This window comes from Ischnura elegans, chromosome 9 (genome assembly GCF_921293095.1).
Source record: "Ischnura elegans chromosome 9, ioIscEleg1.1, whole genome shotgun sequence".
NCBI lineage: Eukaryota > Metazoa > Arthropoda > Insecta > Odonata > Coenagrionidae > Ischnura > Ischnura elegans.
Genome location: NC_060254.1, coordinates 30301879 through 30312943, shown reverse-complemented (window position 1 = coordinate 30312943; position 11065 = coordinate 30301879). Strand labels below are relative to the sequence as shown.

Below are 11065 nucleotides of genomic sequence, written 5' to 3'. Positions count from 1 at the left end.
GTGTTTAAAGAGGTCCTCTGACCTCAATTTGTACATGAACATTCCAATTAAATTTGTACATAAGCCCCTGCCTTTTTTCTACATTTTAAAATTAGAAACGCGCCTATCCCTCAGTGGACCTGCATTGAAAAGAGCGGGGGAAGCCCGCTGGGAGCGGGCGCATCACGCTCGTGATTTTATAATTATAACTCTATAAATAATATTTTCTATCATTATAATTAACAATATGTCTTTGACGAACCTAATGAATTTACTCATCATTTTCAAATGATGATAATAATGATAATGAAGGACCGATCAATTATCACTGATAAAACAATCCATAGCGGTAGACATGATCTGGCTAGTTAGATGAAAACGGCAATAAAACATACTTGATAGATATTGCTGTACCTAATACGAACAACATAATGAAAACCTATAGCAACAAGGTTGAAAAATATGAAGAACTCGAGGAGGAAATTGGGAGATTGTGGAAATAAGAGAGAGTAAATATCATACCAATTATTATCTCTGCCACGGATGTAGTTCCTCACTCATGGAATCAAAGCCTAAATACAATTGCATCACCGAAAAACTTGTTTTTTACGATACAAAAAGCAGAAATTTTAAGTAGTGGCCGAATCATCATAAAATTTTTCAATTCAGAATAAAAGACAACCAATTCTTTAGAACTTTTAGAGCTATCGTCTTGAAATTTCCAGTGTATATAGACTGCATCTCAAACACGAAAATTCTACCTTTGTACCTGACCAAAATATTGCAGTTCTGAAGAATTTCTATTGCTATCGTTCTCTGATTTGAAGCACTTTTGTTTTCGCCAACTGTCGAAGGGTGTCAGATTTTTTCATGGTAACGGTAGGAGAATCAAGGAAATGTATCACCTTCATCGACCGATCGTATTTTATTGTGATATCCTTACTTATTACTTGCTTTAAATTTGTCTTGTCGTCTATAATTTTCAGTATATATGAAGTAGATCCTCATCAATGAATGCCTGTATCGTAAATATGGAAATTTCACCTCAGCATATTCCGTGGGGTAAAATTGTTAATTAGAGACGAATTTGATTGTTGAAAAAAGACCATTCCGTGTAACCTGAAAATTTTAAAGTTATAGCATGATTTTTATACGAGAAATATGTCAGGAACTCAATAAATAATACGAACGGCCTAGCAGCAGTGATGCGTCCTCATGAAGGCAAGAAGTGGAGTAGCGTCCTCCCTTGCACTGCACGGACATTTTATCTCATTTCATTCAGGCTGTGGACGTGTCTGCTTAATTTGATGGACGTCCAGTTCAGACTTCAGGTTCTCCGGAAAGTGTGCCCTCTTTAAGAATGAGTGAATGCACTCTGAACGGCTGAGGGTTTGATTAAAATGCTCTTAAGAGGATGCATCACTCGATCGGTCGTATTTAGTTTATTTTTCGTGACTTTATACTAATTTAAAATAATGGGAAGTGTTAAAGTAAAGAAGAGTAGAGAAATATTTCAACATTTTCCTCTATAACGTAGGTTCGAAGATTTTCGCGGCGTTGATCGGATGATCTCTGCATTCTCTTCGGGTTTTCACCGCGTCCGTTGGGTTTTGGCGACAACAGTTCCCACCTTCACCAACATCTTCGACCTGAAGACGATGACTGCAATGTCAGCGAAACTGTGTCGCCAAAACCCAACGGACGCGGTGAAAACCCGAAGAGAACAGAGACCATTTTCCTCTATATTAAATTTTCATTTTTGAATATACTGACGTATATTTTTCATATTTGGGATGCAGATAAAAGTTAAAAAGGCTCTAATCTACACACTCTGAAATATTTTTGAGGTGTAACGTAAAGTTTTTTACAATTAAATCGTCACAAAAACATTTCGATGGAGAGATACTTTCTGCTAAGGTGACAGATTCGTTTATATGTGTAGAGATTTGTGTGCACGTCTTCGCAACATTCTTAAACTTTTGTTATATCACAGGATAGAACCGAAAACATTACAACTTACCCGCTAACTTCCAAGATATTTTATGAAATTTTAACAGGCTTTTTTATGTAACATTTAAGGTAATATCGATGAGTAGCAAAGATAATCTTCCTCAATTAGAGATGTAACGGGTAAAATATTATCATGAAATCCCCTAAGAAAAATCATTGTAATTCAACTTTTACAAGTATGGAAAAATAATTAACTTAAGGCTGTACGGCGATATTTGGTGGAACTTGGTGACTGGAAACATAATAAAGATACACTGTTGTATATTCCACAGAAGTTTTAATGACCGACCCAGAACAGGTTAGAAAAATAATATTTAAAATTACTTCGCTGCAGTTATATAACTCTTATAATTCAGTACATAAGTTATAATTCAGTTTGCTTGAAGAGTAGTAGATGAAATTTAAGGCTGATTATTACATTCCTAGGTGTCTTAACTTTCGTTTGCGCTGCGGAAGATTACGCAGTGATAGTTAGCCCACTTACGTTTTAGTGTTTGAATTTAATGATATGAATTTGTTGTTAATTTTATTTAAGTACTGTATTATCTAATGAGGCGACTTTAAGTTAGCGAGGAAAAATAAATAGGCAGCTAGCCAGCAGCTGTGTCGCCCACGCCCATAGCGATGATGATGGGCCGCTTTAAATTTCTCAAATCATGGGCTTCGCGCCCATGTCTCAGCAGCAATCAATTCACGTGTGATTCTGCTTATTAAGGCCAATTCGCGTTCATTGTTTCCAGTGCTACGACTCCCGTCGTGCTGCGCCATCGAAACGAGTTTTATCGCGATAAATTGCCGATATTTAGAAGATAATCGCGCTTTCGTCTCCTCTCAAATTTGGCATCGATTATAGCGTCAAATTTTCTCTTTCTATACAGGTTTAGACAATAATATACAGTGGCGGCTCGTGCTATAGGTTCACTGGTTCAGTGAACCCCCAAAATAAATTGCTGCTTTGACATTTACCTAAACGGAAACGGAATTGTAAGATTTATCTTGGAAATTTCATTAAATACGTTTCAAAATTTTTGAAAGAGGGCTGAAGTTACCGCGCGTGAGCTCTACTGCTGTGCTCAGCTGTGCTGAGTTCAGTAGGAAGAATGAACCTCCTGACTTAGGCGCGGGGTTGGCGGAGGGAGGGGGGCTTGCGGCGGAATAACATGGTCTCGGAGCTGCAAAGACAGTGCAGCGACAACCGACTTCTCCCGAGAGTAACCGAACGTGTCCGAACGGTTCACGAGTCTGCCAATCCCGTAAACCGCACAACAAGAGGTTTGTCATGTCCGCCGCTAGAGTTGTTTTCGCTCCGCGCGCATTAAAATCAGCTTCAAAAATCGCCACTCGAGGCGCTGACATGCAACGGTATTCAGAGTCCTCTGAATGGCTGTTCTCGACGCTACTCTTTCTCTATATTACTCTTCGTCAGAGTCCTCTATATTGGATTCTCAGCACCACTCCCTCACTTCATAAATAGAGGACTCTGGATACCGTTGCTCGTTAGCGTCGCAAGTGGCGATATTTGAAGCTGATTTTAATGCGCGCGGATAAGTGTGCACAGCGCTGTCAACAGCTGGCGCACGATATCGCTGCAACTCATTTGTTTACTACAATTTTTAAGTTACGTCTCTGTCAGTCAGTATTGGTCAGTATCACGAATAGTGTTTCACCGTACTGAATGTGTCATCGTGGATTGTAAATTATTTCAATTGATTGTGAGCGACTGTATAGTGTGGGCTTAGTGCTTCGAAACGTGTCAAGGATGAACAGTGTTGCATCATTACTTAGTAGTAACTTTTGTGCCCTAACTCTTGAACAAAAATGTGCAATCAAAGCACTAGGCAGACCGACGCCGCCTTTGGACATTCGTCTACAGCAAAGTTCTCGAGGCAAAAACTACACTCGTATATTCAAGTCACATCTGTATGATAGAAATTCGTGGATTTGTGGATGTGAAGTAACCAATAGATTCTTTTGCTTCCCGTGTCTTCTATTTTATAAAGGAAAGGACACAACATGGACAACTACTGGAGTTTCAGACTTGAGTCATCTTACCCAGAAAATAAAAAAACATGAAACATCTTTGTATCATAAGAATGCCTGCTTGGATTTATCCATCTTAGGTCGTACTGAAATAAGGCAACAACTCAGTGAAGCTTTTAGGCTTAATGTTGAGAAAAATAACGACCAAGTCAGGAAAAATCGGTATGTCCTTTCAAAAATAATTGATTGTATTCGGTTTTGTGGAGAGTTTGAACTAGCTTTGCGTGGACATAATGAAAGAGATGACTCCAATAACCCCGGTATTTTCAAAGGATTAGTGAATTTCTCAGCTACATTAGATACTATTTTGAAATCACACCTGGAAGTTGCCACTGTTTTTAAAGGTACGTCCAAGGAAATTCAAAATGACCTGTTAGATTGTATGCTGCACGTCTGCAAACTACATATTCTTGAAGAAATTCGCTCAGCAGATTTTGTGTCTGTGATTGCTGATGAAACTACAGATGTGTCTGCTAAAGCTCAGATGGTTGTAGTGTTTCGCTCTGTTCTCAAAAGTGGGTTGCCTATCGAGAGATTTTGGACATTTCTAAACCCTAAACATCATGATGCTGAAACATTATTCGCCTGCATAAAACGTGTTCTTGTGGAAGTGCTAGGAGAGGCCAAAAACAAACTTATCTCACAAAGCTATGATGGTACAAATGTAATGAGTGGCCAATTCAATGGTGTTCAGACACGTGTCAAGGCGGAGTATCCAAATGCACACTTTGTACATTGCTACGCGCACCAGCTCAACTTGGTCATGGTTCAAGCAACAAGTCAAAACAAAGAAGTGAGGGTATTTTTTGCAAATCTTCAAGAGGTGTGTACCTTTTTTAGCCAGTCCTCACAGAGAGCTGACATTTTGGATGAAAAAGTTGGAAAACGACTTCCTTCTGGCTCTTCAACAAGATGGAACTACAATTCAAGATCCGTATTAGTAGTTCACCAAAATATTCAAGAATTAATAGAATGCTTTGAAAAAATTGAAGAAACAAGCAAAATGACTTCTACTTTGAATAAAGCTCAAGGACTTAAACTGAAACTGCAGCAACCAGAGTTTAAATACTGGCTCGAATTCTTTTCAAAGGTTATGCCTCATGTAGATATTTTGTATAGCTCACTGCAAAAGAAAAATATAAACCCTGTTTGGGCAAAGGAAGCAATTTCCTCTTTCAAAAGAGAAATACAGAAAGTAAGGGAGAGTGTGGAAAGCCTGGCCACAGCAGATGAATCAGCAGAGCCTAGACCAAAGAGAAATAAGGTGGAAAACTGGCAAACATTGCGAAATGCAGCTGCCAAGGAAGTTTGTGACGCTATAGCAGCAGAGGCAGAACGCAGATTCGAATTCACTGGTCATCTAGTTGCAGCAAACTTGTTTGACAACGAAAATATGTCCGGCTATAGAAAAAGGTTTCCTGATGATATCCTAAACACGACAATAGAATCATTTGGTTTTCTTGACAAAAATAAACTAAGATGCGAGCTTCAGCTTATTTACAGCAGAGAAGATTTTAAAGAAGTTAAGAAGGCCACTCATTTGTTGTCATTCCTTCTTGAAAACAATTTAGAAGAATGTTTCAGTGAAACGGTGAAACTGCTAAAAGCACTGATCAAATACCAATGACAACGGCAGAAGCAGAACGTTGTTTTTCATGTCTGAAAAGAATTAAAACCTTCCTCAGAAGCACAATGGACGAAGACCGGCTTACAGCACTTACCATGATGTCAATTGAAAAAGAGATGGCCCGCAATATAGTGGACTTTAATGAGAAGGTGATTGACCATTTTGCCGCAAAAAAGGAGAGAAGAATGGACTTCATGTTTAAACATACAACAACTGCAGGAGTCGCTTAAAGGTTCTTATTAAAATTAGTGTGGTTTAAGTCTCATTTTAACAATGAATGTAACTTAACTGTGTAGAATATCTGTAGCTGTACGATTTTATTAGTTAAAATATACAATTGTAAAAAAATTGCCAAAGTATTAATTGCAACTTGATATTCTGATTACAGCAAGAATCTCAACTCTCGGCTCAGCTTTCGAGAGTGAGGATGGGAAAGTGTCATTTTGAGAATCGGTTCGAGTTTAAAAAATATCAAATTTCATGCAACTTCTTTATTTCATGATGTCCCTGCGAGGAAAAATCTGGGGGGGGGGGTGACGCCATTGAGCCTGCCTCATATAGCTATTTGTGAATTTGCAATTGCCTAAATCGTGTGTACATCAAATTAAATATGCTGGGGTTCTATTACCATTAAAAACTAAGCATAAAATATTTCAATATGCAAGCATTTGTAGGATGCTAGTGAACTCACAAAAACTTAAATAAAATAATATCATTCTTATTTTTCCTTTTCCATGGTACAACTTTTATAAAACGATAATCCATAGTAAACTAAATTAATTGCATAAAAATGTAATTGTAGATACTTATTTTCAAATAACTAAATATTTTTCAAAGCAACCAAATTGGGATCAAAATAGTTTTAAAATAGTTTTTTAAGCTCTACAAATATAAAATTTTCCTGGGATTCTCCCTCTATGGCTGGAAGGTAGACTACCCGCACCTCCCGGTTGAACCCCCGAAATAAAAGTTCACCAGCCGCCACTGATAATATATATATTTTATTCTCTTCGGATGAAGTTATATCAATTACGCTAATGTGCTGGTTTCGTATTGTAGAGTTTGGATTAAAAAATTTGCTCCAATGAAACCACTAATTTGTGGCACATTAAAGTTGGATGATTGTAAGTATCTATTAGTAATTCTTCCTAATAAGTCATTTTTTGTATTGATTCAAGAGCGTACCCAAGAACAAAACTAAGGGGGGGGGGGGGGACAACGTTTGCAACTACAAGCCATGGTTGTTCAAGTTGCAGGTAAGATTTAAGCATGGATAAGGTGAATGAAATCGTCCTTTTAAGGAAACTGAAACAGCTCTTTATTAGTTTTTAAAATTATTTTCTTGAAAAATCACTAATTTCCTTAAAGGCATTCGCAATTTTTGCTTCTAGGAGGGGCAGCTGCCCCCTCCTGCCCCTCGCTGGGTACGCCCATGTATTTATTTACCTATATTTGTTGCAATAAAGTAGGATCGAATATAACGGAGATAGTTATATACCTGAACTAAAATTGGAACGTGAATTCACAAATCATCTCATTGGTTACATTCCGAGTGAATGCTTATTTTTACCCATTTTTCAACACTAGTTTCGCCGGTGGATCTGGAAATCAGTAATATCTTTTTTTGAATTATCAAAATGGGTATGTTTTTGACACCATAACACATCCAATTGACTCAAAAACATAAATATTGCGAAGTCAAATATTTGACGGACGTTGAAAACGACTATAACAATTTGTTCATAAATGACTACATTATTGAGGGCCTTTAGCTCGGTTTTTACTTTCGAGAACTTATAGCAGAAAAATAATATGACCCAAAGTTACAGCAATAGGTGTTCTCCGGAGAGAATATTTCCATGTTAAAATTGCCTCAATGAGTAGAATAGATGCGAAAAATAAAAGAAAAGACGGATAGAAAACCCTTTTGTACTATCAAAGACAGATTTTCAGGTCTTTTTTTATCCTCATTAATACCGGAAGGTCAGGAGCACGGTCACACAGACGAACTTTATTACCGGTTTTGCACTGTTAAATTTCATTTGCCAGTTCAGAAAAATTCATTGTTTTGCAACGAAAATTTTAAATCATAGTAGGTAAGCAGTTAAATGATTATTCGCCATAACTTGTGTCGTTCGTGGCAGTCGAAACCATAGTAAATACGTGATCTCGTATAAAAAAGGTAAATTTCATCTTCTTTGAATGCGACCATCATTAAAATTGCAATATATGATATTATTATTTTTTTTCTTTTCTTGACCTTATTTAATATATAATATGGTATTTCCTGGAGTATAGGTCATTTATACAAAAGTTAGCAGCCAATGTTTCGATTTATTTTCTTAAATCATCTTCAGGGCTCTAAACTTTGAACATATTTATTTATATATATCACATATATATATAAATAAATATGTTCAAAGTTTAGAGCCCTGAAGATGATTTAAGAAAATAAATCGAAACGTTGGCTGCTAACTTTAGTATAAATGACCTATGCTCCAGGAAATACCATATTAAATATATGATATTGCGTGAGAGTTTGATTGGCTAAATACCACGATGTCTTTTGGTTCACGTTGCTTATTTCGATTTGAAAGTTCATTTTCGTTTAATTGATTAATATGATAGTTAATGAGTGGAAGTATCGGGAGTTTAATAAAATCTATTTATAATTATTCAATATGCTAACATTTTCATTTTATGTAATAATACTGGAGTAGGGGTTACAATGTTCGCCTGGCTACTATGCATCTGCTGTCAGCGCTCTTGTATGCATAGACTCTGGGGTCGAGACTACGCCACATAGTTCTTTGCTGAACTTCGTGACGCCCGTGAGTCATCGGCTAACTCCCCATCATCGCCAGCATCTCTCGCTCGCGCGTATTCCTCGGAAATAATTTCATCAAAATTTATTTCCATTAGGTGGGAGATGAATTGGAGGGGACCAGGGAGGGCCGTGACGGGGGAGGGGGAACTAATAAGTGTGTTCTTCAATTTGAGTCAATTTTGAAATTTTTTGTAGGGATATTTACACGCGTCATCCCTTGTTTACATAAGGGCTTAAAATAATCTTCGCCTTCGGATGAAGAATTGTAAGGGGTATGTTAGGTTGACTTATTGCTTACCATTTGCTTGAATATGAAGGATCATGAAGCTACTAAAAAGGCTGGCAATTGTTCTTTCCTTGTTTTCATCCGAATATCATTGTACTTTGTGGTTGCCTGTTTCTAAGGAAATAACATCTAATATCTACATTAACCATTAAAATACTTAAATATCAATAAAGTAAATTAGCTCGTCGTAGAGATACAGTGCAAATTGGAAATGCCATTTCATTTTCGTCATAATCCCTTATATTTTTTTAGTTATTCGAGTTTTAACAGGTGACCAAGATAATTTCTGTGAAGAGTCCTGAGGATTAGCATATTATAGCCTGAGAATATAGCTTTGGAAATAAAACTTCTACAGAAATAGCTGACGATGAAATTAGGCTCAAAATAACTTTTGTGAGCACTGCCTCAAATCCTTTTCTCTATTCTTGTTAACATGAATCCTCTATCATGTGTGATTGTTCTCTCCCTGGCAATTGAGGTTATAAATGTATTTTTTCGTAGTTGGAGGTTCTGAAGTCTACATTTTTTCATATTGAAAACTGATCTTTTAGTAGAGGGTTGTTGGAAATAGAAGTAGCCATACCTACGCAATAGTTAAGTAATCACCGAGTCCATACAGAATTTCAGTTTACTACGGAACGCAGACAGTCCATACTTGCATCTCTTTTATATTTAATTTTCAAGTTCCCCTCCTTCCATTTTATGAATTAACCTTCTGTTATTCCCGGAGATTAGAACCAAAAAAGTACCGAGTACCGGAAAAATACCCGATCATAGTTCAGGTCGTATTTTGACCACAAGTATAACTTACTGGTTTCGAAAGACACTATCTAAATTTTCAGGTTAGTTGCAGTAGTTTGATCCACTTACTCAATAATACTGTTAAATTTTCGAGTTATAAGTCGAAAATAAGGGATCACAACAGCTGTTTACGTATAACACTGCCATTTCATTGCTCCAGTAATTTATTTTAGACCAACTTAGGCCCTCCATAGTTACCATGAATTTTGTCCTTACATTTCGGGATATCCATTTGCTTATAGCAATGCGTTGACGCAGAATTTAGGAAATACAAAAGAATTTAAGTTTTTTTAACGCCTTCCGTTGTCCTTCTCCAAACCCAAATACTAATTATACCAAAGCTGTACACGCAATGATGTTTTAAGTGGTGCTGAATATACTTGCTGCACCCATTGCACCACATAAGAACAACTTATGAAGAAATTTGGAAGAGTCCTGAAGAACCTAGGATTCGTCAAACATATTGTGGGAAGATTTTCGGACGAGAAAGTAAAAGGGAGGTGCTACATCACATATGCTGCGAGCATATGGGATCCATTTCAGAAAGAATTAATCCGTGAACTTAATATAATTCAAAGGGAAGCTGCGCGATTCGTCAAAACGGGCGTACAGAAAGCGTTACACAGATGTTAAACGAATTATGCTGGTAGCCCCTAGAGACTCGGAGGTTTCGCACTAAATTGAGAATGGATATCTTTAAGGGAGAACTTCATGCCATAATTCCACTACATTGCCTGATGGACATTTCCGACATAATTGTTGGGCACCACTGTCCGAATTTCCTCGGGAAAGGCTCTCGCTACCCTAAAAACTGGTGCGCTTTACAGCACTTCCCTTAATAGCTACCTCTCTTCAAGCATGTAACTCCCCGCATCCTTTGGTCATCTCATAAAACATTCAACCCTCTCGCTCACACACATCCAACCAATTCACACGCAAACTTCTAGTTTAAAAAGGTCCCTCTCCACTTTCATCGCTTCAATTTTTTCCCCGAAACATATTTATTCAGGGACTCTCCTCGGTTCGAACATGTGGGATCGTCAGTTTTAATCGCACGTAATTTTGAGATGTCTTTCAGTGTGAGTTAAACTACTGAAGTGATCTTCGGGCCTCCGGATCTTGTGTGTTTGGAAATAGAAGATGCCGTACCTATATAAAGGTTTAGTAATCCATTTACACAATAGTATTTGCGTTCTTTTAATTTTTCAAATCCGATAATGCTGAAAAGTAGGATTTTTGTGTTTCACTCTTAATTTTGATAAACAACAACAGTTTTATCCTCTCGTTTATTTAAAGTGAATGCTTTATTAGACCGAAATGCTTTATTAGACCGAATGTTTTATTAGAATAATAAAGCATTCACTTGAAAATGTTTTTAAAAGATTAACAGGTAGTCTTAACAACATTAAGTGTGGAATATGACAAAGTGTATCATGTCTCGATTTCTTCCACTGAAATTGTCGAACATTCATTTCATTATACAGTCTATAATTGT

At 37.1% G+C, this 11065-nt stretch overlaps 1 long non-coding RNA gene across 1 annotated transcript; it reads left to right on the top strand.

The window, feature by feature from the left end:
* The first annotated feature begins 4914 nt into the window (after nucleotides 1-4914).
* On the top strand, nucleotides 4915-6337 carry LOC124166021. Its single transcript, XR_006866379.1, has 2 exons — nucleotides 4915-5888; nucleotides 6045-6337. It is a non-coding gene; the product is annotated as an uncharacterized LOC124166021 (long non-coding RNA).
* Nucleotides 6338-11065: the final 4728 nt, after the last annotated feature.